The sequence below is a fragment of the Bos indicus genome, chromosome 14 (genome assembly GCF_029378745.1).
Source record: "Bos indicus isolate NIAB-ARS_2022 breed Sahiwal x Tharparkar chromosome 14, NIAB-ARS_B.indTharparkar_mat_pri_1.0, whole genome shotgun sequence".
Taxonomy (NCBI): domain Eukaryota; kingdom Metazoa; phylum Chordata; class Mammalia; order Artiodactyla; family Bovidae; genus Bos; species Bos indicus.
This window is the reverse complement of record NC_091773.1, coordinates 7,564,745-7,584,887: the sequence shown is the minus strand read 5'-3', so window position 1 is coordinate 7,584,887 and position 20,143 is coordinate 7,564,745.

Sequence of the window (20,143 nt, the reverse complement as noted above, 5' to 3'; positions counted from 1 at the left end):
AGATGAACACAAGGGCTTTCTGAGGATCCCTCCTGAGTACATAGATTGAATAATAAGCCAGCTGAATGCTAGAGATATTAGTAGAAACTACCTTGGAAATCATCCACTTCAAAGACTACAAATCAGTCTTTTAGTGGCATTAATGGGATGCCCCATGGAAAACCATATAAGAAGGTGAAATAATTGAAGATGGCTCCTTCTCTCCTGATGTTTTTGGTTCTTCACCTGTTGTGTGATTTCAAAAATGTCATCCTGGAGATGCTGAGGTTGTATTTGAAGACCCTAGATTTCATTATATTCTTCTAAAATTTGGTTTTATTTGATTACTTGTTTGTTTTGCTTAATCAGGCCCTTAATTTGATTAAAATCTACAAACTCTAGCTCTTGGGTAGTAGTTCAAATTTAAGCTCATTTTTTTTTTCTTCTTAGCTAGAATTTGTCCCACAGTAGTGTAGTTCCTGAGTCACCCAAGAGATTGGGATGTTTATACTTGGAATTTCAGGCTCTTCTTTCTGTCTCCCTCCTTCCAATTATTTCCCTCACTTTCTGGTCCATGTGATCACTCCTATCACTGTCCTTTGGTTCTATAGCCAGAAAGATGGTAGATATCATCCGATTTTGATTTTAGAACTTTTAAAAAATGTTTTAGTAGAGTATTTTACATTTCTGTTTTGTTTGTAGGTTTCCAACATGGCACTGCCTTCAAGTCACTTACTGTATGCCAACATGCTTCCTCTATAGTCAGCCTACTGTTGATCCTTCTCCACCAACACTGGAGTCAACACTAGGTCATGCTTGATTTTTCCTCCCACAATTGATTGTAGTTACTCGAGAGAATCACATCTGGTAGGAGTCCTATATTCTTCCTCCCTCTTCCCTCTAAAGGCTTCTCTGGTGGCTCAGCTGTTAAAGAATTTGCGTGCAATGGGGGAGACCCAGGTTCAATTCCTGGGTTGGGATGATCCCCTGGAGAAGGGAATGGTGACCCATTCCAGTAATTTTATCTGCAGAATCCCATGGCTCAACAATCCACTGAAGGAACGTTTTATGCTCAACATAATAGGATTGAGTGAAGGATGAGGAGAGGAGAGAAGAAGTTCAAGATAGGATGGAACCTTGAATGTTTCAGTCTATTCTTTTAAGAGCTCAATGGGATTAATATTTCATCGTGGACTATATGATCCAAGGTGGGAAGGGTTCTTTCTTGGGAGACTAGTTAATAGGATTCTATTCCCACCTCGATCACTAACTAGCTGTGTAGCTTTGGGTACATTAACTCTCTGGAGTTCACGTTCCTCATCCAAAATAAGGGCCAGTGGTCCTAGGGAATCTTTGGTTTCCTGTTAGGTTTAATGTTCTCTCATTTTACCAAAGCAAAGTAGCTGATATCTTGGACCCCAGATGCCTAGAGAGTTGTAATTAGGCTTTCTTATGCTCTAGATTTTTCACATTCAGGGTTATTAAACACCCAGAAGAGGTCTTTTCTTCCATAAAGCTTAACACACAGCACACTGGTTCTTCTTCTAATTGGCTAGGTCACTCTGAACGACCTCTTACACTTTCACAGAGTGGGATCAGAGGAAGCCTGGAGGACCAGGGGACTGAATAGACATACGGGGAAAAATTCAGGTTATAAACCTAAGTTCATTTATGAGGCAACCACAGCTCAGGATGAGATACAACTTAATTTACTTCCTGACAGAGGGTGTGTTTTTGAAGTCAGAAATATCAGAACCTATATCGTATTTTACCACTTAGTAACTTTGTGTCTTGGGCAACTTATTTCTACTCTCTGAGCATCAGTTTCCTCAAGAATAAAACTGAAATAACAATCTCTCATTCATATAGAACTATGAAGACACAGTTAATAAATGCTCAAAAAAGCCAGTGCAATGCCTAATATGTGGCATTAATATTTGATCAGTATATATTGGCACTGCCACGCACACTGAGCTAGGCCTGGGCAAGGATTAAAAGCAATATGAAAGATGGTCCTGGTCCACAAAATACTTGCACGCGTTCTTAGAGAAATGGACACTCAAGCCCTAGTCAAGCTTTCAGATCACTACAATTCCAGATAACAGTTTGAGAGACCTTGCACAAGAATGACCCATCTAAGCTGACCCTAGAATTCTTATTCTCTAAAATTTTATGAGACTATAAAGCTGCTAAATTTTTAGAGTTATTTGCTACACAGGATTACATAAGTAATGCAGACAGCAAGCCCCAGTTGGTGGAAAGCTGACAACATCAATCCCCTTCCATCCTGGAATGACCAGGTGTGTCCTCATAGGACTAGATACCCATTCTGGCTATAAGTTTGCAATTTCTGACCAAAGAGCCTCCAGGACCACACAATCCCCTGAGGATTATATAATTTCTCACCCACAGGTATAGAATCCATGCAGTAAAGCATTTGACCCGAAGACCTACCTGACCACAAAAGAGATGCAAGAATGGGTCCATGATTCTGGAGTCCACTGGTCATACTTGACTTTCTTATCTGAAAGTAGCCAATCATAGATTTCTGGAATGACCCAATGAAAACAGAGTTGAAGTGCCAACTTGGAAATAATACTCTTTCAGAGTGAGCTGCCATCCTTCAAGATACAGGATAGACTTCCACATGGCACTGTGTCCCAGTGGGAACAATATCTAGGTTTGAGAACCAAGGGATAAAAGTAGGACTAGTCCCAATTTTTTTATTCCCAGCAACTGACAGAGAGCATTTTTGCTTTCCGTCACTGAAACTCTGGAACCTGCAGTATATGAACTTCTATTCAACAAAGATGGTGCTCTTTTGCCAGGAAAAAGAGTCCTTTTAAATAGCAAGCCACTGCTGCACTAGAGGGCTTTCCGGGTGGCACTAGTCGTAAAGAACCAACCTGCCAATACAAGAGACATAAGAGACATGGATTCGATCCCTGGGTCTGAAGATCCCCTGGAGGAGGGCATGGCAATCCACTTTGGTATTCTTGCTTGGAAAATCCCCATGTACAGAGGAGCCTGGTGGGCTGCAGTCCATGGGGTCACAAAGAGTCAGACACGATTAAAACGACTTAGCATGCATGCATGCTGGCACTAGAGACATTGGGGTCTGTTTTATCAAGAGACCAATAAGTAAGAAGGGGAATACTAACCAACAGAAGAAAAAGGGTTGCTTTTACATGATGGTAACAGGGAGAAAGGGCACAGAACACAAGATCCGTATGGAATAGACTTTAAAACAAAGACTGAAAAGAGACAAAGAAGGACACTACATAATGATCAAAGGATCAATCCAAGAAGAAGATATAACAATTATAAATAAATATGCACCCAACATAGGAGCATCGCAATACGTAAGACAAATGCTAACAAGTATGAAAGGGGAAATTAACAATAACACAATAATAGTGGGAGACTTTAATACCCAACTCACACCTATGGATAGATCAACTAAACAGAAAATTAACAAGGAAACACAAACTTTAAATGATACAATAGACCAGTTAGACCTAATTGATATCTATAGGACATTTCACCCTGAAACAATGAATTTCACCTTTTTCTCAAGTGCACATGGAACCTTCTCCAGGATAGGTCACATCCTAGGCCATAAATCTAACCTTGGTAAATTCAAAAAAAAAAAAAAAAAAAATTGAAATCATTCCAAGCATCTTTTCTGACCACAATGCAGTAAGATTAGATCTCAATTATAGGAGAAAAACTATTAAAAATTCCAACATATGGAGGCTGAACAACACGCTGCTGAATAACCAACAAATCACAGAAGAAATCAAAATATGCATAGAAATGAATGAAAATTAAAACACAACAACCCAAAACCTGTGGGATACTGTAAAAGCAGTGCTAAGGGGAAGGTTCATAGCAATACAGGCATACCTCAAGAAACAAGAAAAAAGTCAAAAAAATAACCTAACTCTACACCTAAAACAACCAGAAAAGGAAGAAGTGAAGAACCCCATGGTTAGTAGAAGGAAAGAAATCTTAAAAATTAGGACAGAAATAAATGCAAAAGAAACAAAAGAGACCATAGCAAAAATCAACAAAGCCAAAAGCTAGTTCTTTGAGAAGGTAAATAAAATTGACAAACCATTAGCCAGACTCATCAAGAAATAAAGGGAGAAAAATCAAATCAATAAAATCAGAAGTGAAAATGGAGAGATCACAACAGACAACACAGAAATACAAAGGATCATAAGAGACTACTATCAGCAACCATATGCCAATAAAATGGACAACTTGGAAGAAATGGACAAATTCTTAGAAAAGTACAACTTTCCAAAACTGAACCAGGAAGAAATAGAAAATCTTAATAGACCCATCACAAGCACAGAAACTGAAACTGTGATAAGAAGTCTTCCAGCATACAAAAGCCCAGGTCCAGACGGCTTCACAGCTGAATTCTACCAAAAATTTAGAGAAGAGCTAACACCTATCCTACTCAAACTCCCAGAAAATTGCAGAGGAAGGCAAACATCCAAACTCATTCTATGAGGCCACCATCACCCTAATACCAAAACCTGACAAAGATTCCACAAAAAAAGAAAACTACAGGCCAATATCACTGATGAACATAGATGCAAGAATCCTTAACAAAATTCTAGCAATCAGAATCCAACAACACATTAAAAAGATCATACATCATGACCAAGTGGGTTTTATCCCAGGGATGCAAGGATTCTTCAATATCCACAAATCAATCAATGTAATACACCACATTAACAATTTGAAAAATAAAACCATATGATTATCCCAATAGATGCAGAGAAAGCCTTTGACAAAATTCAACATCCATTTATGATAAAAAAAAAAAAAAACCTTCCAGAAAGCAAGAATAGAAGGAACATACCTCAACATAATAAAAGCTATATATGACAAACCCACAGCAAACATTATCCTCAATAGTGAAAAACTGAAAGCATTTCCCCTAAAGTCAGGAACAAGACAAGGGTGCCTACTCCCACCACTACTATTCAACATAGTTTTGGCCACAGCAATAAGAGCAGAAAAAGAAATAAAAGGAATCCAAATTGGAAAAGAAGAAGTAAAACTCTCACTGTTTGCAGATGACATGAGCCTCTACATAGAAAACCCTAAAGACTCCACCAGAAAATTACTAGAGCTAATCAATGAATATAGTAAAGTTTCAGGATATAAAACCAACACACAGAAATCCCTTGCATTCCTATACACTAATAATGAGAAAATAGAAAGGGAAATTAAGGAAACAATTCCATTCATCATTGCAATGAAAAGAATAAAATACTTAGGAATATATCTACCTAAAGAAACAAAAGACCTATGTATAGAAAACTACAAAACAGTGTTGAAAGAAATCAAAGAGGACACTAAGAGATGGAGAAATATACTGTGTTCATGGATCAGAAGAATCAATATAGTGAAAATGAGTATACTACCCAAAGCAATCTATAGATACAATGTAGTCCCTATCAAGCTACCAATGGTATTTTTCACAGAGATAGAACAAATAACTTCACAATTTGTATGGAAATACAAAAAACCTCGAATAGCCAAAGCAATCTTGAGAAAGAAGAGTGGAACTGGAGGAATCAACCTGCCTGACTTCAGGCTCTACTACAAAGCCACAGTCATCAAGACAGTATGGCACTGGCACAAAGACAGAAATATAGATCAATGGAACAAAATAGAAAGCCCAGAGATAAATCCGTGCACCTGTGGACACCTTATCTTTGACAAAGGAGGCAAGAATATACAATGGAGAAAAGACAATCTCTTTAACAAGTGGTACTGGGAAAACTGGTCAACCACTTGTAAAAGAATGAAACTAGAACACTTTGTAGCACCATACATGAAAATAAACTAAAAACGGATTAAAGATCTAAACATAAGACCAGAAACTATAAAACTCCTAGAGGAGAACATAGGCAAAACACTCTCCAACATAAATCACAGCAGAATCCTCTACGACCCACCTCCCAGAGTATTGGAAATAAAAGCAAAAATAAACAAATGGGACCTAATTAAAATTAAAAGCTTCAAAAAAAATTAAAAACTTCTGCACAACAAAGGAAACTCTAAGCAAGGTGAAAAGACAGCCTTCAGAATGGGAGAAAATAATAGCAAATGAAGCAACCAACAAACAACTAATCTTAAAAATATACAAGCAACTCCTGCAGCTCAATTCCAGAAAAATAAATCACCCAATCAAAAAATGGGCCAAAGAACTAAACAGACATTTCTCCAAAGAAGACATACAGATGGCTAACAAACACATGAAAAGATGCTCAACATCACTCATTATCAGAGAAACGCAAATCAAAACCACTATGAGGTACCGTTTCATGCCAGTCAGAATGGCTGCTATCCAACAGTCTACAAGCAATAAATGCTGGAGAGGGTGTGGAGAAAAGGGAACCCTCTTACACTGTTGGTGGGAATGCAAACTAGTACAGCCACTATGGAGAACAGTGTGGAGATTCCTTAAAAAACTGGAAATAGAACTGCCTTATGACCCAGCAATCCCACTACTGGGCATACACACTGAGGAAACCAGAATTGAAAGAGACACGTGTACCCCAATGTTCATTACAGCACTGTTTATAAAAGCCAGGACATGGAAGCAACCTAGATGTCCGTCAGCAGACTAATGGATAAGAAATCTGTGGTACGTATACACAATGGAGTATTACTCAGCCATTAAAAAGAATACACTGAATCAGTTCTAATGAGGTGGAGCCTATTATACAGAGTGAAGTAAGTCAGAAAGAAAAACACCAGTACAGTATACTAACACATATATATGGAATTTAGAAAGATGGTAATGATAACCCTGTATGCAAGACAGCAAAAGAAACACAGATGTATAGAACACTCTTTTGAATTCTGTGGGAGAGGATGAGGGTGGGATGATTTGAGAAAATGGCATTGAAACATGTATAATATCATATGTGAAATGAATCGCGAGTCCAGGTTTGATGCATGATACAGGATGCTCGGGGCTGGTGCACTGAGATGACCCAGAGGGATGGGATGGGGAGGGAGGTGGGAGGGGTGTTCAGGATGGGGAACACATGTACACCCTTGGCGGATTCATGTCAATGTATGGCAAAACCAATACAATATTGTAATTAACCTCCAATTAAAGTAAATTTATATAAAAATAAACAAGATCCATATGGGTGCCTCTTGTATTCTCTTGTAATTATAACTGTGAGTGGAGTTGTTGGAGACATCCAACAACAATGACCCAAAAAGGGTGATTATCTTGGGTTCAAGATCCTCAGAAATGAAGGTTTGAGTCATGCCACCAAGTAACCTCCAAGACTTCAAGAGATGATATCAGAGGATGAGGGAAATTTAGAATAGGGAGTGAAGGTGTGTTAGTCAGTCAGCTTTGTCTCAGTGCTCCGAGGTCAGCCACTCAGTTGTGTCTGACTCTTTGTGGCCCCTATCTTGGTTCCTGAACCTACATATTGTTACCACTGGGACACAATCGGTCCATGGGATTTCCCAGGCAAAAATACTGGAGCAGGTTGCCATTTCCTACTCCAGGATATCTTCTCAACCTAGGGATCAAGCCCACATCTCCTGCATCTCCTGCATCTGCAGGCAGATTCTTTACCACTTTACCACTAGTGCCACTAGTGCGGAGGGATAAATCAGGAGTTTTGGATTAACATATGCATACTGACTCATTGGAAAAGACCCTGATGCTGGGAAAGATTGAAGGTGGGAGGGAAAGGGGAAGACAGAGGATGAGATGGTTGGTTGGCATCACCAACTTGATGGACATGAGTTTGAGCAAGCTCCAGGGGTTGATGATGGACAGGGAAGCCTGGCGTGTTGCAGTCCATGGGGTCACAAGGAGTCGGACACGACTGAGCGACTGAACTGACTGACTGATATGCATCAGATCAGATCAGATTAGTTGCTCAGTCATGTTGGACTCTTTGCGACCCATACTAGATATAAAATGGAGAAGGCAATGGCACCCCACTCCACTACTCTTGCCTGGAAAATCCCATGGACGGAGGAGCCTGGTAGGCTGCAGTCCATGGGGTTGCTAAGAGTCGGACACGACTGAGTGACTTCACTTTGACTTTTCACTTTCATGCATTGGAGAAGGAAATGGAAACCCATTCCAGTATTCTTGCCTAGAGAATCCCATGGATGGGGGAGCCTGGTGGGCTGCCGTCTATGGGGTCACACAGAGTCGGACACGATTGAAGTGACTTAGCAGATATAAAATTGATAACCAACAAGGAACTGCTGTATAGCACAAGGATCAGATCAGATTAAATCAGTCGCTCAGTAATATCCGACTCTTTGCGACCCCATGAATCGCAGCACGCCAGGCCTCCCTGTCCATCACCAACTCCTGGAGTTCACTCAGACTCACATCCATCGAGTCCGTGATGCCATCCAGCCATCTCATCTTCTGTCATCCCCTTCTCCTCCTGCCCCCAATCCCTCCCAGCATCACAGTCTTTTCCAATGAGTCAACTCTTCGCATGAGGTGGCCAAAGTACTGGAGTTTCAGCTTTAGCATCATTCCTTCCAAAGAAATCCCAGGGCTTATCTCCTTCAGAATGGACTGGTTGGATCTCCTTGCAGTCCGAGGGACTCTCAAGAGTCTTCTCCAACACCACAGTTCAAAAGGAACTATACTCAATATTTTGTAATAACCTACAAGGGAAAAGAATATGTAAAAGAATAGACATAGATGTATAATTGAATCACTTTGCTGTACACCTGAAATGAACACAGTATTCTAAACCAACTATGTGTGTGTGTTAGTCCCTCAGTCGTGTCTGTTTCTTTGAGACCCCATGGACTGTAAGCCACCAGGCTCCTCTGTCCATGGGATTCTCCAGGCAAGAATACTGGACTGGGTTGTCATTTCCTTCTCCAGGGAATCTTCCTGACCCAGGGATCAAACCCAGGTCTTCTGAATTGCAGGCAGATTCTTTACTTGTCTGAGCCACCGGGGAAGCCCCCTTCCCCAACCCCCCCCACAAAAAAAACAAAAAAAAAAAAACACAGCTATATTTCAACTTTTTAAAGTTGAAGATTTTTTTTACAAAAGCAAATGTGTGCCTATTAAAACAGTTTCTTCAGTTAAAGAAAAATGAATAGATCATGAAGGAGGGAAGAATAAATATTACTTGTAGACCCAAGATCAACCATCACAACTGAGGCGCACACAGTTTGTCCCACTAAGCTCTCACTTCCGAATTTTCTTTCAGCAAAAGGACGCACAAAAATCACAGAGATTACAACGTTGTGGCCTAAGACACGGGTTGTGGCAGCCCAGAAGGTTTCCACTCAGATCTCCTTCTGGAGAACTTGCTGCAGGAAGCATAGTTGCCTAGCATCTCTAAGCACCAACCCATTAGAAAAACGAGTGAGCATGACGTGGTTACAAGTTCTAGTCTATTTCTCCTCTTCCAGTGGGCAGTCTTTGTTCGGATGTTGCCAGTTGCCTAGTGAAGACTGTATTATAACATTGGAGTGTACTGAGATTCTTCCTACTACCCACCCTTCCAACTTTCCTTTCATGAGCATCAGACATGAATCAGGACCTGAAGGTTCACCTCACCTACTCCTGCTCCCTCTTGTGTTATTGCTTACAAGCATTCTTTCTTATCACCATTAATCTTCAACAAGTGATTCCACTTTGCATCTGTTTTAGAAAACCTGAGCCGGAACAATCACCTTGGCATGTTACAGTGAATCCTCATGAAATTTTATTTTGTTTTTATTGAGTTTATGGACTGATCTTAAGAGACATGCTATAGTTATACTATTGACTTTTTCTATCCAGAAAAAAATGATCTCTCTCTATTGGCTTAAATCTTCTTTTATGACCATCAACAAAGTTTTATAATTTTTTTTTAATGTAGGATTTGTAGGATTTTCATATTTCTTTTTAGGTTTATCTTTAAGCTTTCACTAGTTTTGCCATTATTGTTACAGGGATTCGGCTTCCTGATAGGTAACTGGCCATTTATTTCAGTGCATTGTCATGGTCTGTTTACTTGGCTCCATCAGATTGGACTCCCTGAGGGCAGAGACTGGGTCTATTTTATTCACCAGTGTATCACAACTGCCGACATGCAGTATCACACTACTCAACATGTAACTGGAGTCTTACATTCTTTAGCTTGACTAATCATGTGATAAAATAATGGCTGAAGTATGTGCTATCAAAAACTATTGTTCCACCAGTATAAGTGAAATGCAGTGCCCATATTTTCACCCACCTTTGGAACAAATCCTTTTGCTACAGGGAGAATCGAGTGCTAGCTGAGCTAAGTCCAAGCCATATGCTCCATAAGGCATTTATCTTCGTAAGTGGTAGAAACAGTTCAGGGCCTTCTTCTTGTCTCCTGTGACAAGGTGGCTCCCCTGAATGATGATGCTTGAATGCCTGCCCACCTTGACTTTGCTAACATTTTATAGCAGCCTGAAATTCCCTTTGTCAAGCACTGCCCCTTCTCTTCATGACCATATTCTATTCATCCTTGAAGATTCAAATTATCACTGTCATGTTAACCTTGAGATTTTTTTTGGTCCTCTAAGCTTCAAGGAAGTGCTTCCTTTTCAGAAAATACAGACAATTATGAAATGTATGCTTATAATAGGTAGGCTTCCCTGGTAGTTCAAAGGGTAAAGAATCTGCCTGCAATTCAGGATACCTGGGGTTCAATCCATGGGTTGGGAAAATCACTGGAGAAGGGAATGGCAACCCACTCCAGTATTCTTGCCTGGAGAATTCCATGGACAGAGGAGTCTGGCAGGCTATGGTCCATGGGGTCACAAAGAATTGGACATGACTGAGTGATACCTATAATATATATATATATATATATATATATATATATATATATACTAGTTTGTACATGAGCTAAAAATGTAAATATATTCATAAATAAGGATAGTAGTAAGAATCCTGATACAATACATTTCACCATAATAATGGCTACTGTTCACTGCATCACTTTTATGTGTGAGATTTTACATGTCATCTTGTGATTCTCACCAATTTTATGTGATAGATGACATTCTATAAGTGCAAGGCTGCATCTCCAAGAAGTTTATCTACTTGCCTGAGATAATTCAGCTAATAAATTCCAGTGCTGAGAACCTAATCCAGGTTAGTCTACTCCAAATCCTCAAATTCTTAAGGTACTCCTTTATACTGTCCCCAGTTGTTTAAAAGGCTAAATACAATTGATTCCAGAGAGTGAAAAACAGCTATTCTGTCCTATTCCACACTTTTTGGGTAATGAGTATTAAGGAATTCTTAATTATGTGTATCTGCCAGGGTTACATCTTCCTCAATGCATTCATCATACAAGGTTATAATGTGAAACGCAGTTAACAGGTTTTTTCCATATGCTGATTCCCAAATGACCAGATCCTCAAGGATTTCATGACATTTGAGAAGCATTCACTGCAAAAGAAAGAGATAAGAACAAACAAAATAAAGCAACTTGGAGAAGAAAGTTTACAAAGAGAAGCTGTCTTTAATAACCGTAGATCTATTAGAGAAGAACCTGAACCTCTGATACAGAAAGAGAAAGATATATATTTTTTTAAAAAGAGATAATATTAGGAGTTCTTGGAAATTAAAAATGTAACTGAAAAAAAATGAATAAAAAATGAAGTAGAATTAAGTTGAGTGCTTCTCCTAAAAAGTAAAGCAAAAAAGACTAAAAGAAGGGAAATAAGGAAGAAATATTTAGAAAATTGGAGGGCCAACCCAGAAGTTGCAGAACACCACAAAAAAATGGAGTAGAAGAAACGTCCAATGGAATTGGGAAGAAATGAGTCAGGATGAGAAATGAGAAATGAGTCAGCACCGAAGAATTGATGCTTTTGAACTGTGGTGTTGGAGAAGACTCTTGAGAGTCCCTTGGACTGCAAGGAGATCCAACCTGTCCATCCTAAAGGAAATCAGTCCTGAATATTCATTGGAAGGACTAATGCTGAAGCTGAAACTCCAAGACTTTGGCCACCTGATGCAAAGAACTGACTCATTGGAAAAGACCCGGATGCTGGAAAAGATTAAAGGCACGAGGAGAAGGGGACAACAGAGGATGAGATGGTTGGATGGCATCACCGACTCGATGGACACGAGTTTGAGCAAGCTCCAGGAGTTGGTGATGGACAGGGAAGCCTTGCGTGCTGCAGTCTGTGGGGTCACAAAGAGTCGGAGATGACTGAGTGAGTGAACTGAACTGAGTCAGGAAGACTTCTTAGAGCTGAAGTCTCCCATCTCCAGACTGAAAGAGTCTACCTAAAGCTCTGCACAGGGATGAAAGCACACGTATACAAAGGTCATCATCGTAGCTCAGCACTCTGGCAGGCAGAACTCTAAGGTGGTCCCCAAAGCCCCCCACTTCCTGTGTAATTGCCCTCAACTAGGGGTATGATGGATGTAAGTCTTGTGATTAGGCAATGTTATCTGCACAGTGGACATGAAAATAGGGAGTTTATCACCGTGGACCTGTTCTAACATGATCTAACATGAGTCCCTTCAAAGCAGAGTTTTCTCTGGCTGGTTGCAGAAGAAAGCAACAGAGATTGGAAGCACAAACTAATCTGATGCATTGCTGCTGTCCTGAAGATGAGAGAGGCCATAGGTCGAAGAATGTGGGCAGCCACCAGCTGACAGCAGCAAGAAAACGATCCTATCATAGCAAGGAACCAAAGTCCAAGAATGAGTTTGAAAGAGATTTTTTTTTTCAGTCTCCAAACAAGGATTCAGCTAGACTGACACTTCAATTTCAGCCTTGTGATGCCCTGAGCAGAGCACTAGGTTCATATCGTGGCAGACAAATGATGTACCGAACTCTGAACTAAAAATTAAGTGTTGTTTCAAGCCATATGGTTTATGGTAATTTGTGATGCAGTGATGGAAAATGAATAAAATAACTCTGAATTGAGGTAGAAGATCTTACCAGCTTCCAAAAAGATGGGGGGAAAATTATATGCATGATCAAGAATAGAATGGAATGGATGCATGTATATGAAGAGCTGAGTCCCTTTGCTGCTCATCTGAAACTACCACAACATTGTTAATCAGCTATACCCCAATATAAAATAAAATGATTAAAGTCTGGAAAAAAGAACAGAATGGAACTGGGCTTTTCACCAGTGATAATGAAATCTAGATGATATGGAACAGTGACTTTTCAATTCTGATGTCAGAATATTTCATCTAAGAATTCACAGTATAATAAAACTATCAATCAAGTATGAGGGTGAAAAAACTGTCATGGAATATCTCAAATACTTTTCATTCCATGCCCCTATTGTCAGGAAGCCAACAGAAAATGTATTCTACCCAAACTACAGCCTAAGCCCAAGAAAGAGAATGATGGGATTCAGAAAACTGAGAATTCAACATAAGAGAGGCAAAGATAATCCACAGGACTATGGGGACAGAAAAGGTGAAGTTGATGGCTGAATTGTAATTCCGGAGAGCAACTAGGTGAATTGGAGACAGGTTAAAAGGCTGTGTGAGAAATTTGTTCAACAAAGATAAAATCGATAGACTATCTAAAAGAATCAAACATTTTAAGAGAATTTTTTTACAACAGTGACAGTATCTGGGACAGAATTACCAAGAACAACATGTTAAATGTAAACAAACAGGCAAATCAAACAAAAGAATAACTTTAAGGAAAAGGACATAATCATAATATATGAAGCAAAGTATATTCAACATAGTATATGTGGCACTCTTGAGACTGCCTTGGACTGTAAGGAGATCAAAGCAGTCAATCCTAAAGGAAATCAACCCTGAATATTCATTGCAAGGACTGATGCCGAAACTAAAGCTCCAATACTTTGGCCACCTAATGCGAAGAGACAACTCATTGGAAAAGACCTTGATGCTGGGAAAGATTGAAGGCAAGAGAAGGGGGCAACAGAGGATGAGATGGTTGGATGGCGTCATCAACTCAACAGACATAAGTTTGAGCAAACTCCAGGAGATGGTGAAGGACAGGGAAGCCTGGCATGCTGTAGTCCATGGGGTTGCACAGAGTCAGACACAGCTTAGAGATTGAACAAAAACAACAAAAATGGACTAGACAAAGGATCATTTAGAAAGATGAATCCACTTCATGGTTTCAAAATAGCTGCCTCTGCAGAACAGGTGACAGAAATAGGAGTGATTTGTGACACCATTTTTTTTTTTTTTTCCCCTGTAACAAGCCTCAGAGAACTATCTTTGTGCTCAGCCACTCAGTTGTGTCCGACTTTGTAACCCCATGGAACATAGCCTTCCATGCTCCTCTGACCATAGGATTTCCAGGCAAGAATTCTGGAATGAATTGCCATTTTCTTCTCCAGGGGATCTTCCTGCTCCAAGGATCCAACCCTTGTCTCTTGCATCTCGTGCATTTGCAGACAGATTCTTTACTTCTGTGCCTCTCGGGAAGCCTTAGAGAATGTAAGACTTTGTTAGTTAAGAGCACTTTAAAATAAATTAAAAGAAATTTGATTTAAATAAATTCATTTTCACAAAATATTTTTAAATAAAATAAAGTTTAATAAAATAAATTTAATTTAAAATAAATTTTAAAAATTGAAAATAAATAGCAGGGCTTCCGTGATAGCTTAGTTGGTAAAGAATCTATCTGCAATGCAGGAGACCCCAGTTCTACTCCTTGGTCAGGAAGGCCTGCTGGAGCAGGGATAGGTTATCCACTTCAGTATTCTTGGGTTCCCTGGTGGCTCAGCTAATAAAGAATCTGCCTGCAATGCAGGAGACCTAGGTTGGATCCCTGGGTTGGGAAGATCTCCTGGAGAAGGGAAAGGCTACCCACTGCAGTATTCTGGCCTAGAGAATTCCATGGACTATATAGTCCATGGGGTCGAAAAGAGTCAGACACAACTGAGCGACTTTCACTTCACTTAAAAATAAATACAAAAACTAAATGAAAAAAAGGAAGGACTGGAGGGAAGGAGAGAGGAAAGGAAGGAAAGGAGTCAGCTTGCATAGAGAAATTCCTTACTGATTTCATGTGATCTCCCCCTGGGACTCTTGTTCCTGTGAACCAGGAGTTGTTTCAATAATCATAGGCTAGCAAACCCTGAATATAGGTGAACCAAGACAAAACTCTTTTGGTTCCTTTTCCAATGTAGATTCTACTTTTTTAAAAAAGAACAATTGGGAACATAGGGTTTGGGAGGCATATTCTTTGAAACCATCATTTGCTTTAAAAAATATTTGAGGGATTTTCCTGAAGGTCCAGTGATTAAGACTCCATACTTTGCTGGTGGAGGAACCAAGATCCCACATGCTGCTCAGCACAGCCACCACCCCTGCCCACAAAAAAAAAAAAAAAAAATCAAAACAAAATAAAATATTTGAGCAGAAACAGAAGTGAGGAAAAGTTTCATATTATAGGGGCAATGCCTCACTGACATTCTGTGGGTTTTCTTTTGATCTGTTAACATGCAAAGCTCTCAGTGAATGTGATCTGAAAATGAGAAACCAGGGATTTTCTTGCCAGAATGTGTAATTTTCTAATGTGATGTCCCTGGCACATATAATGAAGCTGCACGTGTAATGAAGCTGCCGAAGCCAAGGCAATGATATTTGCAGGATAACTCTAGATTTGACTAAAGAGGATTATGAAGAAAAGAAGGAAAATGAAGAGAGTACCCTGTGTATAAAGAAATCAGCGGAAAAACAGAGAAGGTTGCAAATGGCTTCTCCCTTCTGATCTACTTTTATTTCCTCCACAAATGGGAAAATACCAGTCACATCTTATAAGACTGTGAAGACTAGGAATTTTGATCTAAAGGGTCTAACACTGTGCCTGGTAGGCCCTCAATAATGTCACATGCACACACTCATGTACACACACATCAGGGAGGCAAGCAGAAGGGAAGAGGACAGGAAGTGGTCAGACCCTGCTCCAGTGACATCTTCCTGTCTCTTTCTTTCTGCTTCTACTGATTCTCACTGTTTCTGAATGTCCTCTTAAAATGTCACTGAAGTGCCAATGGTATCACTGAAAAGAAATGTACAAGAGGTATTCCCTTTCCTTGCAGAGATCGTGGTCCAGTAAGGAATACAGATTTGGAGGGAAAAAGGAATAACACAGTATGGTGGCTCCATTACAGCTAAGTACAAGGTAGAGCCAGCTAGCTAGAGATCCCTCAAGTCAAGGTAAACCATGCAGGGTACTTACAATGGGATGAGGGAGGTAAGAGAGAGATGACTATGTTTCCAAGACATGCTGCTGGTATAAGCTATGAGTGGGCTTCCCTAGTAGCTCAGACAATAAAGAATCTGCCTTCAATGCTGGAGACCAGGGTTCAATCCTTGGGTCAGAAAGTTCCCCTGGAGAGGGAATGGAAAACCACTCCAGTATTCTTGCCTAGAGAATTCCATGGACTGGGGAGCCTGGCAGGCTGTAGTCTACGGGGTTGCAAAGAGTCGGACATGACTTAACGACTAACATACCCACACACACGTGTGGGAGTGGACACTGCCTCAATGCAAAGCTACTGGATGACCTCATGTAGAGAACAATGCTCTTCATTGCAGGATTGTTCAGGGGGCTCAAGAAAAAGGCATTAACTAGGATATTTATTTATTCATGTTTGAAAGTTACAACAATGCCAAGTCCTGGAAAAACAGAGGTGAATGAAAATAGCCTTTTTCCTTAAAGTGTCAGGGCTTCCCTGGTGGTTCAGCAGTAAAGAATCTGCTTGCAATGCAGAAGATGCAGGAGATGCAGTTTCAATCCCTGGGTTGAGAAGATCTCCTGGAAAATGAACTGAGAACCAATTCCAGTATTCTTGCTGGGAAAATCCAATGGACAGAGAAGCCTGGTAGGCTACAGTCTGTGGGGTCACAAAAGAGTTGGGCACTAGTGAAGCAACTGAGCATGCACACATGCATTTAAAATGTTAAATGTTTAGCAAGAAAAACTTCTAAGAGTTTAAATTGGAGGCAAAATAGAAACAAGTTTAAGCTAGTGTAATAAAAGGCTTCCCTGGTAGCTCAGCTGGTAAAGAATCCGTCTGCAATGAAGGAGACCCCAGTTCAATTCTTGGGTCAAGAAGGCACCCTGCAGAAGGGATAGGCTATTTACTCCAGTATTCTTGGCTTTCCTGGTGGCTCAGATGGTAAAGAATCCACCTGCAATGCAAGAGACCTGGGTTTGATTTCTGGGTTGGGAAGATCTCCCGGAGGAGGGGTCAGCAACCCACTCCAGTATTCTTACCTGGAGAATCCCCATGGACAGAGGAGTCTGGCGGGTTACAGTCTATGGGGTCACAAAGAGTTGGACACAACTGAGCAAGTCAGCATAGCCCAGTGTAATAAAAAAACACCAAGTAAATTGTCTTTGGTATGGGAGGACCTGGAGCCTTCTGTATGAGTGGATTGAGGCAAAGAGTATCTGTGGAATTTTCTGAAAGGTGTGGGCATACTAGGAGTTTGACAGGTACTTGTGGAAAGGAAGAGCATCCCAGGCTCGGAATACTGGCTAAGTCGAGTCTTAGATTGTGGAGAATAGAGAATTGCCAGGGGAAGAGAAAAATGAAACATTCTGCAAAGTGTAATGATCCTGTGCAGAAAGCTGCCCTGGAAGAGCATGCTGTTCAACTGCTCTGACATCCGTTATGGACCAGCGCATTCTGGTCTCTGGGAAGGGCTCGAACTGACTACAGCACAGGCACTGCCACACCAACTCGGAAACCGTCCGGCTTTAGGTGAAGGAAGCCAGCTCTTTGCCATTTCATTTGATAATGGCTTTCTACCAATGAAAGTGAAAGTGTTAGTTGCCCAGTCCTGTCATCTTTGCGACCCCAGGACTATAGCCTATCAGGCTCCTCTGTCCATGGGATTCTCCAGGCAAGAATACTCGAGTGGGTTGCCATTCCCTTCTCCAGGGGATTTTCCCAGCCCATGGATTGAACCTGAGTCTCCTGCACTGTGGGCAGATTTTTTACCATCTGAGCCAGCAGGGAAAATAGTGGGCCCTTTAAAGCAGACATTTACCTAACAATTTACAAAGAATTTTCACATTCAACTCTCCCCCTATCCCAAGAGGATTATTATTTCCATTTTACAGGTAAGGAATGAGCTGCCCAGCTGCCATGCATCTGTAAGTGCCAAGTGAAAGCAGAATCCAGAGGTTGACTGAAGGGTCAGGACCCCTGGTGGCATGGTAGTACACCCTCAAAGTTTGACACTGTTGAAATGAGCAATTTTAAATATGGTTCATAATAGGCTGTAAAAGGGATGCTGTCAATATTCCAATGAGGGCAATCTCCCTTTAAATAACAGTGGTGCATTCTGGGAATTATATTTTTTTAAAACCCAGGTTTTAGGTCTACTTTTGTGACAAGAGGGAAATGCTAGGGGAAAAACAGAGAAAAAAAAATAATAATAATAGTAAGGTAAGATGATGTGATCACTCACGTAGAGCCAGACATCCAGGAATGCAAAGTAAAGTGGGCCATCACTATGAACAAAGCTAGTGGAGGTGATAGAATTCCAACTGAGCTGTTTCAAATCCTAAAAGATGATGCTATGAAAGTGCTACACTCAATTTGCCAGCAAATTTGGAAAACTCAGCAGTGGCCACAGGACTGGAAAATGTCAGTTTTCATTCCAATCCCAAAGAAAGGCAATGCCAAAGAATGTTCAAACTACCACACAATTGCATTCATCTCACACACTAGCAAACTAATCCTCAAAATTCTTCAAGCAAGGCTTCAGCAGTACATGAACCAAGAAATTCCAGATGTTCAAGATGGATTTAGAAAAGGCAGAGGAACCAGAGATCAAATTGCCAACATCCCTTAGGTCATTAAAAAAGCAAGAGAGTTCCAGAAAAACATCTATTTCTGCTTTATTGACTACACAAAACCTTTTGACTCTGTGGATCACAGCAAACTGTGGAAAATTCTTCAAGAGATGGGAATACCAGACCACTTGACCTGCCTCCTGAGAAACCTGTATGCAGGTCAAGAAGCAACAGTTAGAACCGGACATGGAGCAACAATTCAGTTCAGTCACTCAGTCGAGTCTGACTCTATGCAACCCCGTGGACTGCAGAATGCCAGACTTCCCTGTCCATCACCAACTCCTAAAGCTAAGTCAAACTCATGTCCATAGAGTCAGTGGTGCCATCCAACCATTTCATCCTCTATCACCCCCTTCTCTTCCCACCTGCAATCCTTCCCAGCATCAGGGTCTTTTCAAATGAGTCAGCTCTTTACATCAGGTGGCCAAAGTATTGGAGTTTCAGCTTCAACATCAGTCCTCCCAATGAATATTCAGGATTGATTTCATTTAAGATGGACTGGTTGGATCTCTTTGCTGTCCAAGGGACTCTCGAGAGTCTTCTCCAACACCACAGTTCAAAAGAATCGATTCTTCAGCCCTCAGCTTTCTTTATAGTCCAACTCTCACATCCATACATGACTACGGAAAAAAACCAAAGCTTTGACTAGATGGACCTTTGTTGGCAAAGTAATGTCTCTGCTTTTTAATATGCTGTCTAGGTTGGTCATAACTTTTCTTCCAAGAAGCAAACGTCTTTTAATTTCATGGCTGCAGTTACCATCTGCCATGATTTTGTAGCCCCCAAAAATAAAGTCTGACACTGTTTCCATTGTTTTCCCCATCTATTTGCCATGAAGTGATGGGACAGGATGCCATGATCTTAGTTTCTGAATGTTGAGTTTTAAGCCAGCTTTTTCACTCTTCCTCTTTCACTTTCATCAAAAGGCTATTTAGTTCTTCTTCACTTTCTGCCATAAGGGAAGAGTCATCTGTGTATCTGAGGTTATTGATATTTCTCCCAGCAATCTTGATTCCAGCTTATTCTTCATCCAGCCTGGAATTTCGCATGATGTACTCTGCATATAAGTTAAATAAGCAGGGTGACAATATACAGCACTGATGTACTCCTTTCCTGATTTGGAACCAGTCTGTTGTTCCATGTCCAGTACTAACTGTTGCTTCTTGACCTGCATACAGATTTCTCAGGAGGCAGGTTGGGTGCTCTGAGATTCCCATCTCTTTAAGAGTTTTTCCACAGAGTCAAAGGCTTTGGCATAGTAAGTAAAGCAGTAGATATTTTTCTGGAACTCTCTTGCTTTTTTGATGATC